The sequence below is a fragment of the Chrysoperla carnea genome, chromosome 1 (assembly GCF_905475395.1).
Source record: "Chrysoperla carnea chromosome 1, inChrCarn1.1, whole genome shotgun sequence".
Classification (NCBI taxonomy): domain Eukaryota; kingdom Metazoa; phylum Arthropoda; class Insecta; order Neuroptera; family Chrysopidae; genus Chrysoperla; species Chrysoperla carnea.
This window is the reverse complement of record NC_058337.1, coordinates 43,395,190-43,418,875: the sequence shown is the minus strand read 5'-3', so window position 1 is coordinate 43,418,875 and position 23,686 is coordinate 43,395,190. Positions and strand designations below refer to the sequence as shown.

Sequence of the window (23,686 nt, the reverse complement as noted above, 5' to 3'; positions counted from 1 at the left end):
TAATCGAACATTGTAACAGCAAAAAAAAAATTTGATATCAATGCAGTGAAAACTATGATTATTTTTTTATCTCTTTGTAAGATTGATGCAGGCAATTGTGGTAATACAGATAATTTATGTTTAAACCTCCTTCGAAGGGTAAATTTACGGAAATCGAATTGTTTGATTTAAGTGTTTCGATAAATGACAGAAGTTTGTGTTATGTTGATAGTGTTATTTATAAGCGGGCGCTGATACACTAATAGGCAAAGATAAGTGCTTCAGGGTGAATCTCGCAAAAATAAACAATCATTGCATTATGATTTGATTTGTGGATTCCATAATTTATGTACCGGCTAGCAGCAAAGACTAATAAATATAAAAAATTTGCTTCTGCATTAACAATTTCGTTGAATTGTTTTGTCATAGGTTTGCTGAAATTCTGGCCAATCAAAATTAAAACTTCAAAGTTTCTGGGCAAGCAAACAAATACGGGATCATGATCAACCCTGATAGCAGAGCTAATAGTTATCGGATGGTACGTACGACTGCTCTTATCGTTTATTATTTAAAAAAAGTAGTTTTGTATTATCCTAGACTGTAATGAGATGCCATTTCTTTGATATTGATTTTAATCCAACCCATTTGTAATTATTTTTGATATTTTTTTCTTTAAGGTAGTTATTTTTAACATTAGTGATTATCAAAATTATTCTCAGCCTTGCACTTACTGTTGAAAAAGCTCTAGAGAATTTTCCAATGTACTAAAAACCGGGACCTATTTTTCCGAGAACGAGACAAAGTCATATTTTTGCAAGACCAACCTAAACCCTATAATACAAGACCAAGACCAAGATACAATCGTCAACACCAATAAAAGGTTAGGTTAGGTTAGGTTAGAGTGGCTGTCCTGGGGTGGGACACACTTAGACCATAGGGTCCCTTGTAAAACCTAAAATGGTTGGCCCATCCCCGGCCACTACTCCATGAACCATTTGGAGCTGTTTAAGAACAGCAGTAGTGCTTTGATGTCAACGGACTTTAGGTCGGAGAGGTCGTCAAAGTGAGGCTGGCTCAAGAAAGTCCATCTTCTCATGGCAAGAGCTGGGGAGTGACAGAGAATATGAGAAGACTTTGTCTATTCCTCCTCACCACTGTGACAGCTCCTGCAGGCCAGGCCCAGGCGTTCAGCATGCCTGCCGCCCATCCAGTGTCCTGTAATAGCCGCAACAACTTTGCTAATAGAGGCCCTTGGAAGTGATATAAGATCTCTGGAACACCTACCACTGTACTCAGAATATATCTGTCTTATAGTACCACAAGTACGTTCCTCCCTCCATCTTAGGTTGGCCTTTTTTTAAGATATACTCTTTGAGGAGCAATTTGCAGTTTGCAAATGGACCTCCCAGATTTGCTTGTGTCCGGCAGCATTGTGCCCTTTCTAGCAAGCTTTACAATTTTCGGAAATGTCGCAGTGTCTCGGTAACTATACCAGGTTTACATTCATTTGTTCCGACAGTTCATTTAAGGACGCACGGCAGTCCTGTGCTACCTGTGCTACCATCGAGGTTAGTTGGACTGAGCTGAAGGATTTAAGGCTTGCTTGGCTGTCGGTGAAGATTGTAATGTTCCTGCCCATTAGGGTGTTCAGTCTTACACATTCACATACCTCATGAACAGAAATCACTTCCGCTTGATACATGCTACAGTGATCCGGCAGGTGAAATGGACCAATACCTAGATAATTATGAGCTTGGTCTTGTTCTTGTTCTCGCTCATTACTGTTTAAAATGTTTCCCCTTCCCTTAACCCATATTTACTATTTCCTACGCTTTATGTTCCCTTTTCTTTCACCAACCTCACAACAAATCGCGAGCTTGTTGGATAGAGCAACTTTCAAAATCCGAGCTTCATTATAAGAACTTCGTTGGTTTGGACATAAATATCTTCTAAAAAGCGATGATATTCGAAAATAACAGAAAAGCAGGTAGTTTAATTATTAAGTGGAAATGAGAACACAATTACAATTAGGTAATTTTCTTTATCCTCTGTCTATATAAAAAGCAACCAATCGCCAAGGACTGAAAACAACGAAATAAGATCATCATGGATACAAATTGGAAGACGCAAACCAGATATTTTTTGAATCTTGACTGCAAGTAACGCGGCAAAAATTAGATTATACTTATTTCAACCGGTATACTATCTTTATTTCAAACTTGACCTTACTATATGTAAACTATAAACGTTTAAACTAATAACATTTTTTTTTAAATTACACAAATCTCATTAAAATTCAATAAACAAGTATGAAAATACAAAGTTATTTATAAATTATTACAATTCTATGGAAAACAGATATAATATTTTCTTTTGCATTTAGCAAGGAGTTTTCAATTGTATATGTAATAATAATAACACAAGCAAATACTCTACTCAACTTCTCTCCACATTGGTGGTACCAATTGTCATAAATTTTACGAATCACTGCTCACACATATTTCAGTTTCAAGTTTCAACTAATGTTATTTGTTTGGTATATGTATATGCGGCTGACGGGTTTTCGGCTACTTTCCGAATATTATTACAACACAGCCGAATCGACCGACCATCCAACCGACAACAAACATACCAAAATTAAAGTATGGGATATGAAGCAATATTTGCCGGTTGTGTTGTATTTATTCACTTCTTAACAAACAATTATTGTTTTCATCTCGAAAATCAAAATCTTTTAATAACCTTGCAATATGGAAATAACATTTTTTTTAAGAATCTGTGTGAATTGACCGTCAAAATTATTGCACTTTAATAAAACATATGATCAATTTGAAATTTTCACAGATTGCCAAATTGGCAGTTAAATAGTAGCGAACGTAGTTAGGAAATTGTAATCATAGTAGATAACCAAAGTTGTGAAAACCATTTTTTCTATAATTTATCATCAAACAATTTTTCTATCCAATATTTATCGACATATTTTTTATTTTAGAGAGAGAAACTGTACTAAATGAACTTTAATAATTTCATTTCTTAAAGCTTCAGTTTCTTGAACTACGGTAATTATGTGCTTTATAATTTGGTAAAAAGATACTGTTTTGTCTACTAAAATTATGAAGAAACCACTACACTAATAAGAAAACTCGGCTCTACAAGGACTCATTTTAACGATAAAGAAATAAATTTGATGAAGATCCAATGTACTCTAAGACTTAACGTGTTGTCAGCTCAATCAGAAATTCGCGGCTATTTGTTAGAAAGAAATTCAATTCTTTTTATGATAATTGCTCTGTTCCAAATGTCCATGTATTTCTCATCAATTTGAAGTTCATTCATAGAAGCATGAATTTTCTCGAGATATAAGCATTTTTATAAGAGAAAACATAATTCAGTTCAATCTCATACAACTTCAATTCCATTTTATTCCATTTCTGTCATAAATACACATTTTGTAAGGTATATATATACAGCCAATTCTAGATATACAATCATTCTAATGCGCATTTTACGTTGTTTGAATTAATGGTCTATATTTTTTTTGGTCGAATTAATGGTCTATATAGAGCTTTAATCATTGCTTAAAATATCTGGTTTCTTGACAAGGAAAAATCGTACCACTATGTAACCCACGTCAAATTAATAGGAAAAAGGGATCATTTAAAAACGAAACATTGAATTTTTTCCTATTACAAAGAGTTTTGAATTTCCGATTACCATGATAACACTTCAACCCTTATAATATATTGAAGAAATACCCTTTAAATTTACTTTGTTTTCATTAACGAACCCATAGTAGAGTCCAAAAGGACAAAAAATAACAAAGTTACATGTCTGAAAATATTGCAAATTTTTAAGGAAATAAAAAGGATTAAATGAAACTATAAAAGTTTGATTATTAAAAATTTTTCGGAAAGAATCCAATAACTAGATGTCAGTATGCTATTGGTCTGGCTTCTTAAGGTCCAACCAACACGACTTGTTTTGTTAAAGGGGTTGGTTTGTTTCTTACTCAGTGGGTGGGAAAATACATAGATAGCATCTATGTAGGGTAAAACAATGATGGTTAAAGATAATGTTTAGATGTAAAGCAAAGGCCATACACATACATACGTAGTACGTACACACAATCATCTTGTCTTTAATAGTTCTTTGTTGCTTTACATTCTTTCTTACGAATTCTTCTGTTTTCAACTTCTTCCTTCAATGTGGTTTTATACAATTGTTTTATAAAATTGCTTCATTTGTTTTCATGTCAACTTTAAAATATTTAAAACATTAATAATGGTCTATTGTTATTTTTTTCATCCGTGTACATCTTTCCTTTTTCTAAATGTAAAATTTTATGCAATTCATCACGTGTCTTACTGTCGAATGGAAACAAGGAAAAATCTTGGACTCCATTACTTTTATTGAATGTATGTAACGGGTTATTTAATATACAAAGTAATAATAAATTATCCGCCAGGACTAGAAGTTATAAAGCTGCAAACGCATTGAAAGGCAGATATATTTTTAAAATTCTAGACTAAGTTTTGAAAAAAGTGAAACTTATAGCATTAAGAAAATCAAGGTACAGGCGGCCGGAATAAAGCTCTAAACGCAAAGATTGGCAGTAGCTTTTTGTCTGTATGTAGACAATTTTTAATGTTAAGCTAACGACTTTAACGGTACCATAATCGCTTAAATCATTGAAGATATTTGTGCCGCGTAATGTGAACATTAAGATTGGCGTTATGATACTTAACTCTCGCAAAATTCTTCCTTTTGAAAGTTAACCAGTGCTTTGTTACCGGTATGGTCGACACGCACTATTCTAACAGTGCCTTATTTATTGAAATAATGTTTTGCGCATTAATGCGCTAAACTCGACAATCAATGCGTATAAAAGTTTTCTTTTTATATACATCATGTGAGGATAGGCCAAGCGAAAGTAATATCATCTCTGCAATCTTGGAGCAAAAAATCAATATACCGCGTGGAATGTGGCTTTTTGTAGAGTCAACTATCCTATATCCTCCAGTCTGCCACCACTATTCTAGCAATATCAGATTTGTTAAAATCAGTTCAATCGTTTTTGGTCTACAATAGAACAACTAAAGACCACCAACAGCAAACACACATGTCCTCCGCTTGTCTAATAAAAATAAGATAAAATTCTGCAGATTAATAAAAAGTTTTCCAGCACAACTAGAAAAGTGTTATTATAGTGTTATAAGACCTTGTTCTACTACTTACACTTTTCTACTACTTACACTGAATGTAACAACAAATTTTATACACAGGTAGTTTTCTTAATACTATTACAGGAATTTGTAGAACTACACAGAAAATCAGTTAGAACTGCACAAATCGAAGGTCAAGCTGCACGTTAAAATAAGTGTTATATGGGGTGTGTTTATGCTACAACTCGAATAATGGCTTATAGATCAACAGGTTAATGTCAGTTTAACAAAAAGAAAATCGACTTCAAAAGAAAAACTTTTCCAAAATAAATTAATATGCACTAAAAAGTAAAAAAATAACGATAATATAATGTAGTTAAAATTATTGTTATTTTTGGAGTCGGTGTCAACCAAGGAAACAACTCTGGCAGAACATTAGCTTGGCTGATACCGACTCCAAAAATAACAATAATTTTAACTACATTATATTATCGTTATTTTTTTACTTTTTAGTGCATATTAATTTGTTTTGGAAAAGTTTTTCTTTGAAGTTGGTTTCTTTTTTGTTAAAACTTTTTTTTATTAAAATGTGATTCGTATTGAAAAATCCTATATAATGCCCAAATACCTTTTTGTATCTTTTTTACATCCTTTAATATATTTTTTTACTAATAGTTTCTCTAAAAGGCATTTACAAAATTAATTTTTACTTTACAAGTTGTTAATTAGGAAAGAGTTTTAATGTTTTAAAAATTAAAACAAAAAGGACGAATTTTATGAAAGTGATACTTTTAATTACCTTCATAAAAGTATACATATAAGAGCACACATGTATGGACCAAAATCTGATAGAGTACAGTTGTGAAATGAAAGATCATCAGGAGTTGTTTAAGTGGATACAATAATTTTGAGAGCTGAAAATTTCGTTTAAATTGAAAAGAGTTGCGACCCGAAAACGTATGAGAGCATTCTCTCCAATAGCGAAGATTTTTTACTTTATAATAATAATAGCGAGGATGTTAACATTATCTTATAGAAAACGTAATTAATTCGATGAACTAGTCCGATTAACTTCTACTATTCGATGAACTAGTGTTGTGGATCTAACAAAATAGATTATATATTCTATGGTTTTTTGTATGTATATGGAAATGGATGTTTATAACCCCTTAAACTACCATCATAGTGCCAATTTCTTGTAGCCACAATCACAGTGCCAATTTCTTGGAATAACAAGAAACAAGTTATTAGAAATCAAATAAATGAGTAAGTGAATGTTTAGAATATAAAAACAGAGCGCCAAGGGTGAAGTGCAATGATTTTTTATACATAAATTATTTGTGCCTACATATCGACACAGTAAGTGGTATTGTTGGATTTGTTTAATTATCAGGGGAAGCCTACGTTTTATAGTGTCCGTAAATTATAAAATTATCACTAAGATGCCATCTTTGTTCCTGAGATAGCAAAAGTTCGAAATATAATTATTTTGTAAGATTAACTTGAACTATACTTACGCAATCGAAGCTTCAAGATTTCTCGTGGCTAAATGAAATACAGTTGGCAACGGGGAAAGGCGCTAGGGCTAAAACCATTAAGAAAAAACAAATTTGCGATAAAAGCGAGGTAATTCCTCCTCTAAATGCATTTTAGTAGATACGACCTTGTTTTGATGTTTGTGTACAAAGTATTATTAAATAATAATAAAAAGGGTTTGTTTTTGACCCATTAAAAAGTGTCACAATACTAAATGTGTACAGAGATGTTTAAACTGATATAAATACGTATAAATGTGTTTTTGGGTAGCACTTAAGTACCAGACAGACCTACACACATACACACATTTTGGTAAGTATAAGGTGTGAAGTTTAACGAGAACAACAAACACAAAAAATAATATGTTCACAGCACTTCAGAAACTGTAATAATAATATTTGCAGTTCACCGACCTGGAAATAAATTATTATACTTTTCTTATTTTGTTTTTTGATGATGTATAATGTAATAATGTAATACCTACAATGTCCAAGTAAAGTTGTTGGTGTACTTCATTTCCTCATTGTCAGTTGGTGGTCGAATGAACATGTGTTGTCGTCATTAAATGAATTATGTATATAAGTTTATTTAATAGAAGCACAAGCATATTGTTGTTGTATATGGGAAATATTTAATGACACTATGAAAAATGAAACGAAAAACATTGATGAATGTTCTACGATTGTAGAATTGACCAAGTATTAAAACCACAAAAGTAATGTGCTATTTTCCATTTCAAAAAAAAATCGCCCCCTTCCGAAAAAATTCAGAAATTTCCGAAATTTCAAACAGCTGTATTTAAAAAAAAAAAAACAATAATCTAATTGAGTTCATCTACAGCTCATTCAAAGCTTGCACTATCTAGTTTTATAATGAGCAGCAGAAATTTTATCTCTTACCGCTTATTGTCAAGGGTAAGAAGGATGATAAAAGCATTAGCACAATTTTCTAACAACTTCGAAATGTTTATGAGACGAAAACATTATTTGCAGGAAATGTATGAAATTTTATGTTTTTCTATAAAATGTGGATTACGTTAGGTAATATTTTCTATCCACGAAGGACAGACAGGCTATACAGTACACCAGCCCATTACAACCATTAATTAAATTAATTTTTGTTATGACGGCAGGAATATACCGCGAACGGAATTGGTTACGCCTCAACCAATTTACCTACTAGGGTTTATCTGTCAAATAGAAAAATTCTGTAAAAATTTATCAAGTTATGCTCAAAGTCAAAGTAAATTTGATATTTTCAAAATTAAACATGTTTAAACATTTAGACAAAAAATTTTGCAGCTAAAAGATTGTGCATTTCATTGTAGAATGCACTTTAACGCATTGTTACAAGCATTTTTACGCAATACAAGAAGTGCCTCACTTATTTTCCGAGACTTTTTACTCAGTTATTAATTAACTAATTATAATTAATTAAGATGTTATTAATATACTTTAATCATTATTGTTCTTCAATTTAGATTTAATCATTATAAATAAAGAATAAGATAAATCAAATAAATAAAGAATACTAATATTGAAGGTTTTGAAAAAAAAAGAAAACTAAGGCTGCCCTGACATATTCCACAGTGACTTCGCTAATAGTGGCACATAGCATATCGCAAAAGTAAATACATCAATAAAAAACTGGAACTTACAACATTAACACGGTTAAACATTGCTTCCATTGATTATTCCTTCCAACATTTCTGAACTAATATGAGATAGTGATTCTGATCCACAGTGTACCTTTTTAATTTGAGTTATTGTTGAAGGCGAAGTTATTTTAAACAGAAATACAAAAATAACTTATATTCAGTAAAATAAATTTTATTGGAAAACCTACAAATACAAATAATCGAACTTTGAAACTGTATTTAGTTTTATGTTGCTGTAAAAATTTCGTTACATTCAAAGAAATTATTTTATCGTTAAAAAGCGTGTGGTGCTAAATTTCAATTACTGCAAATATTATATAGGCAGATATTGCTAAGAGTAAAGTCATTATAAAATATCTTAAAAAACACCCCACGCTTGTTTACGATGAAATCATTTTTTTGAATTAAACGAAATTATTTTCTATCATCAGAATTCAGCTAGTTACAAAAGCGTGTTTTTTAGATAGTTAACCTTTTATTTAATTTGTGTTTTTAGTCTTTTAGACTATTATTTATTTATCAAAAATTCAGTATGAATACGGTGGGAGCGCAAGTACATGTGTATATTATCAGATATGGAAATCGTTAATACTGAAAATCCTGATCAGGATAATCAAATAAACTTATTAAATTATTGCATTGCTATCGGTCTTTGATAAGTGTGTCAAATTTCGAGTTAATCCGACGTTATGAAAGGGGGCAAAATCATGTTCAAAGGGTCCGTTACATACTAACATACTAACATACAAACATACTAGTATACGTATGAAGATTATAAAAGCTTGTTAACAAAAATATTGGTTTTACCTCACTTTAAAAATGGTCAACGATAGTTGCAAGATGAAAAATCATAGCCATAGAAACTTTTCACGATAGCAGAAGAGAGTTTGTTCAACCCTTCACATTTACTCGGGATATTGTACCCACTGTTTTATTTCATTTAATTTTTAATCGTAATCCAAATAAAGTACAAAATATAAATTTTATATTAAATAAAATATATCTTTTATTTTTTATATTTTATTTACATTTTATGTATTTGCAGTTATTATATCTAGAATAAACAAACATGGCATAACGTTCGTTCGTTTGATACTTAGAATGACAAAACAAATGGAAAATATAACTTTCTATTAAAAAGTTTACTGTTATTTTAATCTACTTTCAATTATGATTAAATATAATTTTATTATTGAGAGTAATAAAAATTGAATACAAATGGAAAATAATAATATGATTGTACGGTGGTACTGTCTATAAAAAAATATGCCTTCTGTTTTATTATTCGTTTGTTTAAGTCATCAGGAGTGTACTAATAAGTAACATTACGTGAGGTAATTTCAGTTAATAGTTAAATCAAATTCTACTGATAAAATTTAAGGTAGTTCCATTGCTTTAACTATTGTAAAACCTAAGAATAGGCCTCACTATTAAATCCCAAAGTTTCAGAAATTTTGACTGTTTAAAACACCATATAATGAATGACTAAGTTCCCAACTTTGATCAATTTACATCAAAGCGAAGAACTTTAGCAATAGTTATCTCGTGTTCTGAACGGTCAAAACTTTTGGAACTTTGTGATTTAATAATAAGCCCTATTCTTACCCTGTGAAATAAAATAGGTTAAAGTCTGCCGAAAAGTAAGTTTCACAATAGTTCAAGCAATGGAACCTTAAATAAAAATAATGGACGAGTTAATTTTAGGTACCGTTAATTTGACAAAAACAAACACATTATTAAGTCCAGATTCAGATGAGTCATACCATATCATCCAAAAGAGCAGTTTCTACAGATTCTTAAACAACAAAGAAACAACAAGTGTCTCTTAAAATCGCCTTGCAGAAGTGTTACGCTCATTTCTCATGAACTTGTTTAAAAGCGTTAGCAATTACGTATAACTTTTTCATAAGGAATGTGTGTAGGGTACTTCCTGTTTCTTACACCAACTAATTAACTTTATATTTATTAAAAAACTACTATTAAATGTCTCAAATTTAATATTTTTATATTTCCTCACTCTGGCTTGGTCTCTTAATGGTCCCTAATGCGTCCCTGTAATAAAAATTATATACAACAGAACAAACAGAAGTTTAATTGTAAAACATAACTTTTTTTATTAGGATTTTAAAAGTTTTTTTTTTTGTTTTAAATTATAAAATTGAAATCTTTTTACAATTTTTAAGTAAAAAATATATAACCTATAATATTGAAATTTAATAAAATCATAGATAATTCAATTTAGTGTGCAACTTCTAAGCTTCTGTAAGTATTTTTTTAGTCAACCCTCGTAGCACAGTTGGTTCAAGCGTAATTCCATAAGCGATATGCCTAAGGCACGCCGTATAACTAGCGAGTTCGATTCCCACTTTTACAATAAAAATTAATTCAATTAATGATTATGATAAGGCTGGAATAGTTTAGGTAAAAACTTACTGAAAAGTTTTACCCAAAATTGTATTTTCGTATCAAAATTATTATTTCGTACAATTGTTTCTGCGAAATCAAAACACTCTTCGAAAAAAACATTTAGCTAGATTTTTCATATCAATTACTGTCTAAACTACTGACAAAAAAAAATCCGCTCAAAATAATATTTTTACGTGAATTTATTCAGAGAAAAAAACTAAAAAAAGAGGAAGGTTTCGGCATCTAATTTAAAACTCTACTAACGCGCAGTCTCAAAAGTGCTAGCGTTGCCAATATCTCGATGACCATCGATTTTAAAAAATAGTTTCAAATAAAAATTGACGGAAATTTTTTCCCTAAAAAAATGCAGAATCAAAAATTTTGATATTTTCAGCCATTTTGCCAAAAAATCGGGAAAAACGGCCAAATATTTATATGCTAATTAACAATATCTTAAAACTAATTGATTTTATAAAAAAAAATTTCAAATAAAAGTTATTGGAAAATTGTTTTTCTAAAAAAAATGTAGAGTGAACAATTTCGATATATTAAGCCGTTTTCAAAACGATCAATTCCCGAAAATCGGGAAAATGGCTGAAGATATCAAAATTTTTGATAAAACATTTTTTAAAGGGGGAAAAATTTCTGACAATATTTGCTTGAAACTATTTTTCATAAAGTTGTTGGCTTCCGAATAAACCATCCTTTGTTTTGCCTTTGAATAAATTCATAAAATCGCTTATTTTCAGCTACTTTGAACGGCCCAATAACGTATTACAATAACAGTGTAAAAAGAAGAGACTTTTTTTATTGTTACGTTTTAAAAAATGTCTTTATAAACACATCACATTCCTAATTTCTTAAAGAAAAATGGACATTCATATTTTGTCGATGAAATAAATTACCGATACTACTATATTCAGTATAATTAAAGTATATTACCCCATATGTACCTAAATGTCTTACAGTATAAACATTAATAAAGATCAATCTAACAATTTCACATTTTAAATAATAAAATATGACACAATAGCAGCATTTATTTTATAATATTCATTAATTTTAATTAGTTCATAAATTCATTGTCATATCCGATGATCTATAAAAGTATCAAAAATAAAACAGAAAAGATACAAGCAAGCTGCTTTAAAGTTATCTACGGAAGATGGTAAGTCAGTCTACAATATTTTAGCTAGCATAGCATTTATAATGTTATTTTAGTACTTTACATTAATAGTAATACTAAGTTATAGCACTGTGTTTTACAGTCTTAAGTCTATTTTAATGATCACATTTATGAAAAGTTTTAAGTTTTATTAGATAGGGTGGTTTAAATAGTTTTTATTTAAATGAACATGTTATCAAGAATAATGAATAAAAAGTGTTATATTTCTTGTTTCCAATAGAACTTTTTTTATTTCTATAAAGTAATTTTAAGGAATATCTAACCAAACAATTTTTTTAAACCTGACCTCTCACCACTTTGGAACAGAATTTTTATCATTGGATTTGAGAGGAGAGTTAGTAGGTACTATAAAAATTCGTCAAATTCGAGATTGACTTCTGTTTGGAATTTGTGAGAGGTAGAGTAGAAGTAGCAAAATGACTAAAGAATATACTACTGAAAATGAAAGGCTACACATACAGAGTGTCGTATTTAAGATGAAGACATTCTCATATTTTCGTTATTTATATAGGAATATCGATTTGAAATTTTGTACGGTCATACAGAGTGATGGATCACATTTTTTAAGATAGGAAATAATCGAAATCAGATCTCCAAATTCAATTTGTAGCCTATTACAAATTGACTCATATTGTTGATTTTTATCAGAAAAAATTATCAGAAAAGGTTGCTTATCTCTAACAACCTCTGATTCTAGGCAAAATATTAAGATTCGGTCCTATTTGACAATTTTTAGTAGGTTGAGTTTATGATGATATAGTAGACTGAGTGAAATGTGACCCGTCACCCTTTATGACTGTGCTAAATTCAAATCGATATTACTATAAATAACAAGAATATGAGGGTGTCTTCATCTAAAATGCGGCACACTATATATGAGCAAATACAATCTGCTCCAAATAATTCAAGAACTTATGACTATTAATAAAGGCGAAAATTCAAATTTCAGCTAACTCTAAGCACATATCTAGAGAAGGTTAATCGAAGCAATCACCTCCTAGTGGGCGATATTTCAAAAACTACTCATCCGTCCATTATAAATGGAGCCAATTTTCGTATTTTCTGGAATAAAATCACCAAATAAAAAAGTTTAATTAATCTCCAAAAAAAAAAATAAACTGTTTTGGAAACACCAGGAATTTTTCTTCATATATTCAACAACATGAATTAAATAAACGACAGTTAATCATTAATAAACGATTTATTATATGATAAATATTCTTCTCGTATGCTGAATTCTTTTGAGTAATTCAACGAAAGAGCTTTCCTTAATGTTTTCTATTCCTTTAATAAGGACATAAACATCAAACAATACTACAGTAAATCTTTATTAATTTAAAATTGAAGTAGTCACAAATTGTTGTAGTTCTCAGTTCGAAACGGATATTATCTGAATTTATTTCAACATTAATGTTCACTTTCCCCATCAAGTTTTCTACTTGAATTAAGATATAACTAAATTTTCCATATTAAACCGTATAACATGGAGGCTCATTATTTCTTAGCTGCCTCAAACTATTTTAGAAAGTATTTAAGTGTCGACTAAAATGAGGGAAAATTAAAACTCACTCGTAAATAACATACCGAAAAAAGTGTTTTGAATTTTCAACAGAAACATCTAAAATGTTGAAAATTGCTATGTTTCCTAACAAAATTTAGTTCTCATTTCAATAGTTTTGCTACTTGTAACCCTTACGTCATTTTCTGTAAACCTTAAATTTTCCACGGACTCGGGGCTGTGGAAAATTAAAAAAAATAAGTTTCGATAAACACTGGAAAAATACAGTACGCAAAGTCAAACTGTGTCAGCTCGCAAATTAAATCCGTTCATTTGGCTTCCATAGTGCAGGTAATGTTCGCTGCCGAACACGATGAATATTAAATTTAAACATTTGTTAAAAGTTAAATTTTAATGGCGTTATATGAGTTGATTTGAGTAAAAAATTTGATATATATTGTTTATTAATATTTTGGGTTCTCGAAAAATATCTGCCCTCGTAACACAAAGCAGCAATCAGAGCAAAATTTTATAGATTTGCTATGTAGATGTTGGTATAAGCAACATGAAAAAATAAACTGTATAGATTTCACCAAAATCAAACAAAAGAAAGACGTGGTAACGATGTAGTTTTAACTCTCACACATTCCTTGATATGTTAATAAATAATTTGGTACAAAATAAGTTCATATACAAGTTTCACTGTATATGATATATTCAACATTGCACTACATAACTGTCTTGTGGTGTTTTCTTGCTAAACTCGCATACTGTAAAAATAAATAATAACATCATTGTGAGAGAGAGGCTCGCTTAGTAGTACATTATTTTAAATCTCTATATTATTTAGTATAAACTATCGTTAAAAACAATGTTATTTTTAATTAAATTTGCTATTTTTAATTATCTTCCATCTTTTAGTCATTTTTTATTTACTTTTTAATATTCTCCAAAAACATATACTTATGCACTTTATCGAAGTTCAGTGCGAAGGAACGTGTGGGAGTTTGTAATAAAGCCGTTTAATAACTCTAGTACACGATTTATAGAATTTCAGGGTTGTGGATGTAAATGATTCTCCAACGACCCCCTTTAGTTCAAATGTGAAATGAGTTGGTAAGAAGAGATGTATTTGCAATGATTTCATAGTAAGGGTCAATTTGATCAATTTGGAGGAGTTTCTTAGGGAAAACATTACTTTTTTCGACGTATTGAAGCAACCTTTTCGCCCGAGGCTAGAAAATTTGTATACGAATTTAGTCAGTACCAAGGAAATGCTTTTTGGGAGTATCAACTTCACAGAAATAGCATTCCCTTTTTGATATCGAAATATAATGGATTTTTGCGATTATTATGCCTTGTGCGCGACTAGAGTTTCTTCAAATTGTTATAAAAGGTTCAAAAATATTCTTTTATATAAATTTTAGAAATCCCGAAAGGTCAAAAATACCTTGTTAAAAACCATTTTAAAATAAGAAGCAACTAATTAGGGGTTAATATAACCTAAATTACGGTGCTCTACTGCTAACGAGCTCTTTGTTATTGAAACAGTGAACAAGCAGATGGTTCATACTTCGTTCTACTTTTTATTTTCTTCAAGAGGAGTTTGTTTATTTGTTTCATCATAAGGAAGATACCTTATCTTTAACATATTTAGTTTGTAGTAGCAAAATAGAAAATATGAATAAAGAAAAGATCTCCAAAGAAAAGATAATTTAACAATGTTTGTCTAGAAATAAATATCTCAAAGCACCGATCAGCAGTTAATAAAAACAAAGTCAAGGTGATAAAAACAATCAGCGTTCATCATTATTTTAAAAAATACAACTGAAATTTTCAAGGGTGTACTTAGAACCCGCACAAAGGGAGTCCGGATATGAAAAATTTTATTCATAATTTCAAATTGAAAGATTGAAACAAAACAAAAAATTAATTTAAAAAAAAAATATGGGTGCCATAAATTGTTCAAATTTCAATTTCCATCAAATAATGCCAACTAATACAGGAATAGTGTAGCTTTTGCTCTAATATATTATAATAACTGGCCTAGTTCCAACTGTGTTTTGAAGCATTTGTTGTTTGAAGATTCAATATTTTAATAAAAGTTTTGCTTATTTGAAAGAAGAATTGTCAGTTATTAATTTTTGTGAAACTAATAACGAATCCCGTTTAATGGTTTGTATTCGATGAAGTATAACAGAAATTATAGACGTTCTTTTCATATAAAAAGGTCTCGTTATTTTTAAGGTTTTCCGTTTCATACTAAAACAATTTTTAAGCTACGGGCTTTTCAAATATTAAAAGATTTTTTTAGTATACTTTGTCTTAGTTATGATGCAATAAAAGTTACCTATAATTTAATTAGCTGCAATATTTTAAAAAATTAACGAGTATGTGCTTAAAATTTGCACACCTTTATAAAAAAAATGGTAGGTATATAATGTTTCATGAAAAAATGGGTTAAGATTCTCTCTTTTTTTTTACAATGAAGTTGAAAAATAATTTAAGTAGTTGAATATAAAATATAATTAATAAAAAGGTACCATACCAACGTACGTTTCAAATATAATAATTAAAATAAACTTCATGGCACACATTTATAAAGTTTATAAAATATATCATAAGCTAACTATATCATCATCATAAGCTAACAGGTGATTCAATAATAACCTCTTAATGCAAATTTGTCAACAATTTTTAAACTTAGCGTGTTTATTTCGATTTCATTTTTAACATTTAACAAAAAGATAGACTCCTAACAGAGGCTTAGTACTTCCGAAAGTATCGATTATTACCAGCGTTGCTTCTTTAATGAGGACGGTTTTATTAAAAAAATATAAATTATAAAATGTAGCAGCCAGTTTTTTTAGACATAGAGACGTGCGTACTCATACTAGTTGTTCCATCTAACAACAATATAACCTTCTCCAATAATTTTCATTATTCAAATTTATTAAAAAATACAAAGATTCGAATAAGATTTAAAACAAATTTCATGCTTCTAGACCCAGCGGTTTCAGTTTGTTCTTTTATATGAAAATAGATATATAGAATATCTATTAAAATCTTTCTGAATCTACTGAGCAAAAAAAAAATTGGGAAGCTTAAAACAAATGAATATATTTGTCAAAAAATATATTAAAATTATTAAACAATCAAAGAAATAATAAGATATTTCTTACAAGTAAAATTAGATATTTTTGAGAAAAAAATATCTATAAAAGTATAAAACTATGAACTATGTAATTGTTGACAGTCGATTATTTAATTTTTATATTAGTAAAAAATAAAATAATGCCATATTAATCCAGTCAAATTAGTCCTTAAAATAGAAGTGTGGTTACAAAAATTCCCATAAAGCTAAAAATTGGTATGAATGTTCAGAATACTTTTCACGGCGCAATGCTACTTTTCCGAGTATAATTTTTTCGACACTTCACACAAATTTTTACAAATTTCTGGTCTTTCAGGTACTCCGAAAACTCATCACCTCTTTCAATACTTGCGTCAATTAATGCTTTCATGCCGCGATCAACAGTAACAACTCTACTTTCGGTCAAAGATTGACTACAAATCAAGCAGAATTGCGACATTTTGTTTTAAAACAGTAAAATGCACAAACTTTGTTACAAAATATGCTTACGATTAACAGTATTTTGTTCAGTATGAGACCCTTGAAACGAAGCAGGTATACGAGCATCGCTACGCTGACAATTGAATGGAAGACAGATGTTACTCAAGGCTATGCGACTAAATAAAAATAGGGGGGAATTTTTGACGTTCATTGTTATTCTAAAAATTTTATAATTTGTATGTACATTTGTATAAGACATAGGGACATTTTTACTCGTATAACGGTTCAAAAATGTGTATAAAAGAACGTTACGTGCATATTACGAATAAAATAATTTTTGCAATTCTTTAAACCGCTGTAACACGGAAATGGCAATACTTATGAAAAAGTGTAGGCATATTTTTTGTAGAAAATCGAATGATCTACAATCTGAAATATTCTTGCTGTAAAACTCACCGTTCTTTCACCATCAATAAAATGTTTGGCACAAGGCGGATTGATGGGGATTTTTCACAATTCATTTATAATAATATTCTGAACATTCATACCAATTTTTAGCTCAATGGAAATTTTTGTAACCTTCAAAGTTTTATTTGACTGGATTAATATGTAAAAATACATTTAAAAAACTCAGATACTGATAATACGGTACCAATAATAATGGTACATTTCAATATTTTGATTAATGTGTAAATAAAAGGTTCATTTTCTATACAAATTGTTGGTTTTTTAATATCTGTTAATATTTATTTTACGTGCCACAGAAAAATTTTAACTAAAGTGTTCGCGCATTCCACATGAGGTAACACCATATGGCTTGGCATCATATTCATAGCATAAAAGTTCATCTTCAGTGCCATCAAATATAGTCTACTAAGACAATATTGCATGTAGAAATAAGCATATATAGACAAATATAAACTTAAAAATAGAAAACTGATCCTTTCCACGATTAAATGAAGTAATTGTAATTGAATCACCCAGTCTAATAAAAAAGAGTGAAATGCTGGTGTATATATAATATCTCTCTTCTACTTTTGGTGACGTTAAATTTATATTAATACTTTAATTAGAAATTATAAAGAAAAAAAAATTTTAATGAGTAAACAGGCTCTGTGTGTATCATTATGATGAAAGATTATGGCGAGAAAAACGTACGAAAATAAAATGAAAAAGCAAACACAAAAGTAATTATTTTTTTATAATAAATAACAAAAATGTGCATTGAAAAACATATCATTTGGTGCTTGGATTATCAAAAACTGTTTCTAAATATTATTGATATGTAATCAAAACTCACCAAAAATTTATTCCAGTGGTAGACATATTGATCCCTTACCTGAAAAAGAAAATTTTGGTTAATACTTTTTGATATTATAAATGCAAAAATGTTTTTTATTATTTCGTGACTCACTGAAACAAAAAACTTTGTTTACTAATTGAAACTCTTATTAACTAGCATAAATTATCCAGAACAAGAAAATAACAATAATTCATCGGGAAAAAAAATGAAGTTTTACTTAAAGTAATTCGGTTAGCTGGTAATTTATTTTAACGGTAGGAAAAAGCTTTTTATTTTAAAATTTAAATAGCTTTGCCATTTTGGATAGCAACGTTTACGTTTAAGCTTACAAAATAATAAAAATTTTAAAATTAATATTATAGTATTTAAACTAAGAGTTTAACGACATACCTTGATGTAAACATATATTTGATTTAATCGTAATTATAAAATTTAGCAAGCTGTTCATATGAGTACGACCCTTATGACCAACACATTTAACTTTGCAGATGATAAAAAAAACTTTATCTAATTTTACCACACTCAGTGTGATAATGATTACTGTTTTTTGCATTACTGCACTCATTTTCAATCAACAAATTAGCCAAATTACTATCAAAGTCTAGACTTATAAAAATTTACTTGGTAATTTTTCAATGTTTTATTTTTCTCAATAGCTCCTGACATATTTTAAATAATAATGTATATATTTTCACATTTTAGAGGCACAGATAAAGTTTTGTACAATATACCTGTGAAACGCATTATTAACATACTTTTACGATTGCCTTAATTGTGCTTCGCATCGTATAAATTTCGCAAGCTTACGTTAATCATGCTATTATCTCACTAGTATCGTAAATAACTTTTCCATAATTGCCCAAAGCACTGTAATATTAATTATTGGATATTATAGATATGTTGCTTAGAGGTTAAATACGCGTGTCCCTTTGCACTGAGATCAACACCACCACAGGGACAAATATTGTTTAATATAATACAAATTCATTCAATTAGCGTAAATATTACTATAAATATTTTGAGAAAAAAAATTATTATTTAATTGTTCAACTTTACTAATCATCAAAATTTCAGGTTTCTTAATAAGTTAACCAAAATTTTTATATTTTTTACCTTGAGGTAATGTACTCAAGCTAGAACTACAAATTTTAAAGCGATACTTATCTATCTATATATATATAGGAGACTTTCTATAGATCTATATTGATAGATAGTCACTCATCACGATATCTCTGGAACTATAAGACCTAGGACTTGACATTTGGCAGGAATATTCCTTTTGCCAAGTAGAGGTCAGCTAAGAACGGATTTTACGAAATTCCACCCACAAGGGGGGTTGCGGGGGTGTTCATGAATAAAAAATTCATATTTTTCAATTATGGCTTTTAATAGTTCAAAACTTGGTCAGAATGTTTTAAATTACATTTAGAAATTTTTTTAACCTTCGGAGGGTAGAAAGGTGTAGCGAGAAAGTGGAAAGGAAATATCGAATATTTACAAATATACCAAAGTGGGGTATCAAATAAAAGAGCATGACGTGTACATTACAAAACTGTTATCCAACGCAAGGAAATGTGGAGGGAGGGGTGCAAGTGGGGATGTTGCCCAGCAAAGAGGGCGGGTAACAGCTAGTTAATATATATGTACCTAGATTTATAGAATTGTGATTATATAAAAAAATAATCTCGCACAATTTTGACTGCTGAAATTATAGTGTACCTTTATATTTTATTATATTATAAATATAATAAAGTATTGCGATCGAAAAAAAAAAATCGTTATCGGGGTTTCAACGGAAATACACGTTTTGAGGGCCCCTGATTCCAAAAAAGTGGTTTTAAAAAATGTTGCGTCCCGCGGTATGTCGGTATGTTGGTATGATGGTATGTCGGTATGTCGGAATATCGGTATGTCGGTCCTTTTTTCATGGGTACCCTCTAGGCCAAAACAGGATTTTTGGGGTTTTCTGAAAAACGGCTCTAACGATTTCGATTAAACTTGGCACAAGGCTAGACCTTAAGGTGTTCCTACGATTGGTATAAGCCCCATATCCGGGAAAATTCGAGAGGGCCCACACCCTAGGGATTACTACACCTTTGGGATTTCCTAGGAAGAGGCTAAGAGGACAGGAGTGAAACTTCGTATCATAGTTTATATCAACAAGGTCCTAGGTTTGATATAACTCTCCTCTGGGACCCCTCCCCCTGGAGCCGTGGAGCTGGAGAGGATGAACTCGTCTAAAGTGCTCAAATCAACCCTACCCAAAATTGACGAAATATTATTTAAAATGCCTTTTTAAGTAACTTTTGTAACTTGGTAATCTTTGCTTTATCTCACCAAAACTACATCCTTGAAATTGGTCACATAATCAAATAAATCAAATAAAGAAATAAATAAAACTAAATTAAGCCAAATTAGTGAAGTTAAGAAACTGAAGCTTTTCCTTAATTTTAAATAGTTGTTACAATTGGTTGCTTTCAATAAAAATATTACAAGAATAATATATCAATTTTATGATATAATAAAGTCTTGTCCGATATTTCGGACCGTTTTTTTAGTTCGTTTAGACATAATTTGACCTCTTAAAAATAGACACTCAAAAAAAGTTTCTATAACAAGTGAAATTTACAAAATTAAAAAAACCTTCGACAAATTTTTCGGGTACGTAACTCTAAACTGGAACTTGAAACATATCTAAGAACTTTCCATTAAATTACCTTTTTCCTTAAAACCTGTTCCAAGCTGAGCCGATTTTGAGGATCATCGCCAATTTTTTGGTTAATTCGCACTTGATAACTAAGAAAGCTATCAATTAAATTATCTTTCAAACGAAACCCAAAAAAATAAATATCGGTTCATCCGTTAAGGTAGAACGATGCCACAGACAGACAGACAGACAAATACACGGACAGACACGCACTTGGCGATCAAACTTATAACAACCCTTTTTTTAAGTTCGGGGATTGAAAATATCTATATTTTTGATACAGAGACGCAGATGGTCCTCCTCAAAAATTTAGCAAGTTTAATGATATACCTAATTGAATAATCGAAAATTTCTGTGAACTTCTGTATCTATTGCAAAATAACCCTGATTTTAAGCCTCTGGTGGCCGGCCTATATTTAATAATAAAAATTCATAAAAAGGCAAAAATACATTGTATATTGAATACAAAACCAATGTATATACATAAAATTTCATTTAATAAAAATTTTCTTACATTTGCAGTTAGTTACAACATATTGAAAAATGAAAAACATACATATAAATGAAAACACATATGTCATAAAATATGATTTTAGAAATGAAAAAAATGTGTGCCATGTGTTTTATATAAAATCAATGAATTATTATATTATCTATTGAAGAACTAAAATGCACAATCACTTTTCACTGATAATGGGGGAGGAGGGTATGGTTAAAATGTTCGGGCCATCTAGTAAATTGGGGCTTAGTCACGGGGGCTGATCCTGGTACTACCTGGATGTCGCGCGACCAGCGGATCGTATCCGACCTCACCAACCGAGTCTTGGTCTGCGTATATCTCGGTGCTATTCCCAAAGACTTCGTAATCCCATAGTTATTAACTAGCTAGGACCCGAGCGAACCAACGACAAATGCATCCAATGAGACTCTGTAGCCTTTCGTGGTTAACTCAGCAGCAAGTTGGTTATATTTTTCGAACTTTTGCTGCCATGCAACCTTTAGAGCATCAGGAGCACCCTCAAATGGAATGCAAGTGTCGATGCTCTATACTTCCTTGCTAGATTCATCCAGCACAATCAGGTCAAGACGAAGAGTACTCTGTACACCAGGAACTTATCTATTGATGTTGATCCGCAAGCAAGACGGTCTTGAACGGTATTATGCCGCCGTTGCTGAATGGATGGTACAATGATCCAGTACGTGTGGTAATGTCTCATCGACATAACAACAAAATGTCGGAATCATTGCCGTTGCAAAAATTTATCACTATCATAGCCATTGCAATAATCCTGGTGGGCTATTAAAATTAGGTGGTAAGCTATTATGCTAGTATAAAGATCCTTGTTAGGGAGATAAAACATTCGGAACCTCCCATTAAACTGACGATATAAATACATCGAGTATACCGAGTCTTTTCCGCAATATTGGCATTTCTAAAACGTAATATAGGCCATTCATTAGTTTCAAAATGGAAAATGTAGACAAAACATCATATAGAATACTGAAATCATATTTATGGATAAATCAAATCGTTTCATAACCTCATTTCAAATAAACTTTTCACATTGGCGGTTGTTCGTGATTGTAGTTGGTTGGTATAAGTGATTGGTTACAATAATAATAATACTGTTGTGAGAACAACTTCCATACGTCTCAATATTCTTCTGTACATAACATAGACTAACTCTTCTACATGAGTATCTCTATAGTTGTATGATAAAGCGAATGGTTACCTCAAAGATATATTCCCTAGCGTATAACAACACTACCAATAGTTAATGTACTTGTGTATACTGAGTATCATCTGTATCTGCTATTTGATATATAGGAGAGAGTAGTCTAAGTGTGCCCACCGCTGCTCACGTATATCTATGGCCGATTTTACCTATGTGAAGTTTTTTTGTAATTTTTTAATCACTCGTTAGAGATGGACATCAAATATATATACACATCATATGAATTAATACTGCCATCTATATAGCATAAGGAAACAGTATGTAGATTTTAAATAAATAGAAAATTATTAATATTTTATGAAATTCTAAAAATTTAGATAATAATAATTAACTTGTTTGATTATGTAGTTCCATGTATAACGTAGCTTCTCATCTCTTTTTACACTTAAAATTCAACGAAATTAACTTGATAAGAGTATATTTTTCTTTCCTTAAATAATTTAAACTCTATTATCAAATTTTAAATTCTCTATTTATATCGTTGACAAATGAAAATCCTTTAGGGATTGAATTGCCAACGTGACATATTTTCAAAAGAGAATCCCGATATTCACAAAAACTTGTCATAATGATTCTTTGATTCAATAACAGCCACGTTTCAAAAATAACCTAAGAACGTTCTACTTAACAAGCTAATAATTTTTATCTAAATTTTTATAATTTCATAAAATTTTTGCAATTTTTTTGCATACTGCTTCTCTACGCTCTAAAGACGATACAATAACGCCCTTAACGTGTTTGAGTGAGCTGAACAATATTGATATGGTGCATGTATTTATTTGGTTCTGAACGAAATTGCCACAACACGAAATTTCCAGAAAGTTTGATCAACATAAAAGAAAATAAATTGTAAGAATCATGTGTCATCTTTTTTCCACTTTTCAGTTCAAAGCAGACGATAGGTCTTTCAGATTATTTTACGTGATTTGTAATAAAGCATTA

The 23,686-nt window shown here is 30.2% G+C and overlaps 1 protein-coding gene across 1 annotated transcript in view; it reads right to left on the bottom strand.

Annotated features, from left to right (window-relative positions):
- LOC123305133 (dystrophin, isoforms A/C/F/G/H-like) overlaps positions 1-23,686 on the bottom strand; it is a 794,529-nt gene that overhangs the window by 398,791 nt on the left and 372,052 nt on the right. The window lies entirely within an intron of this gene.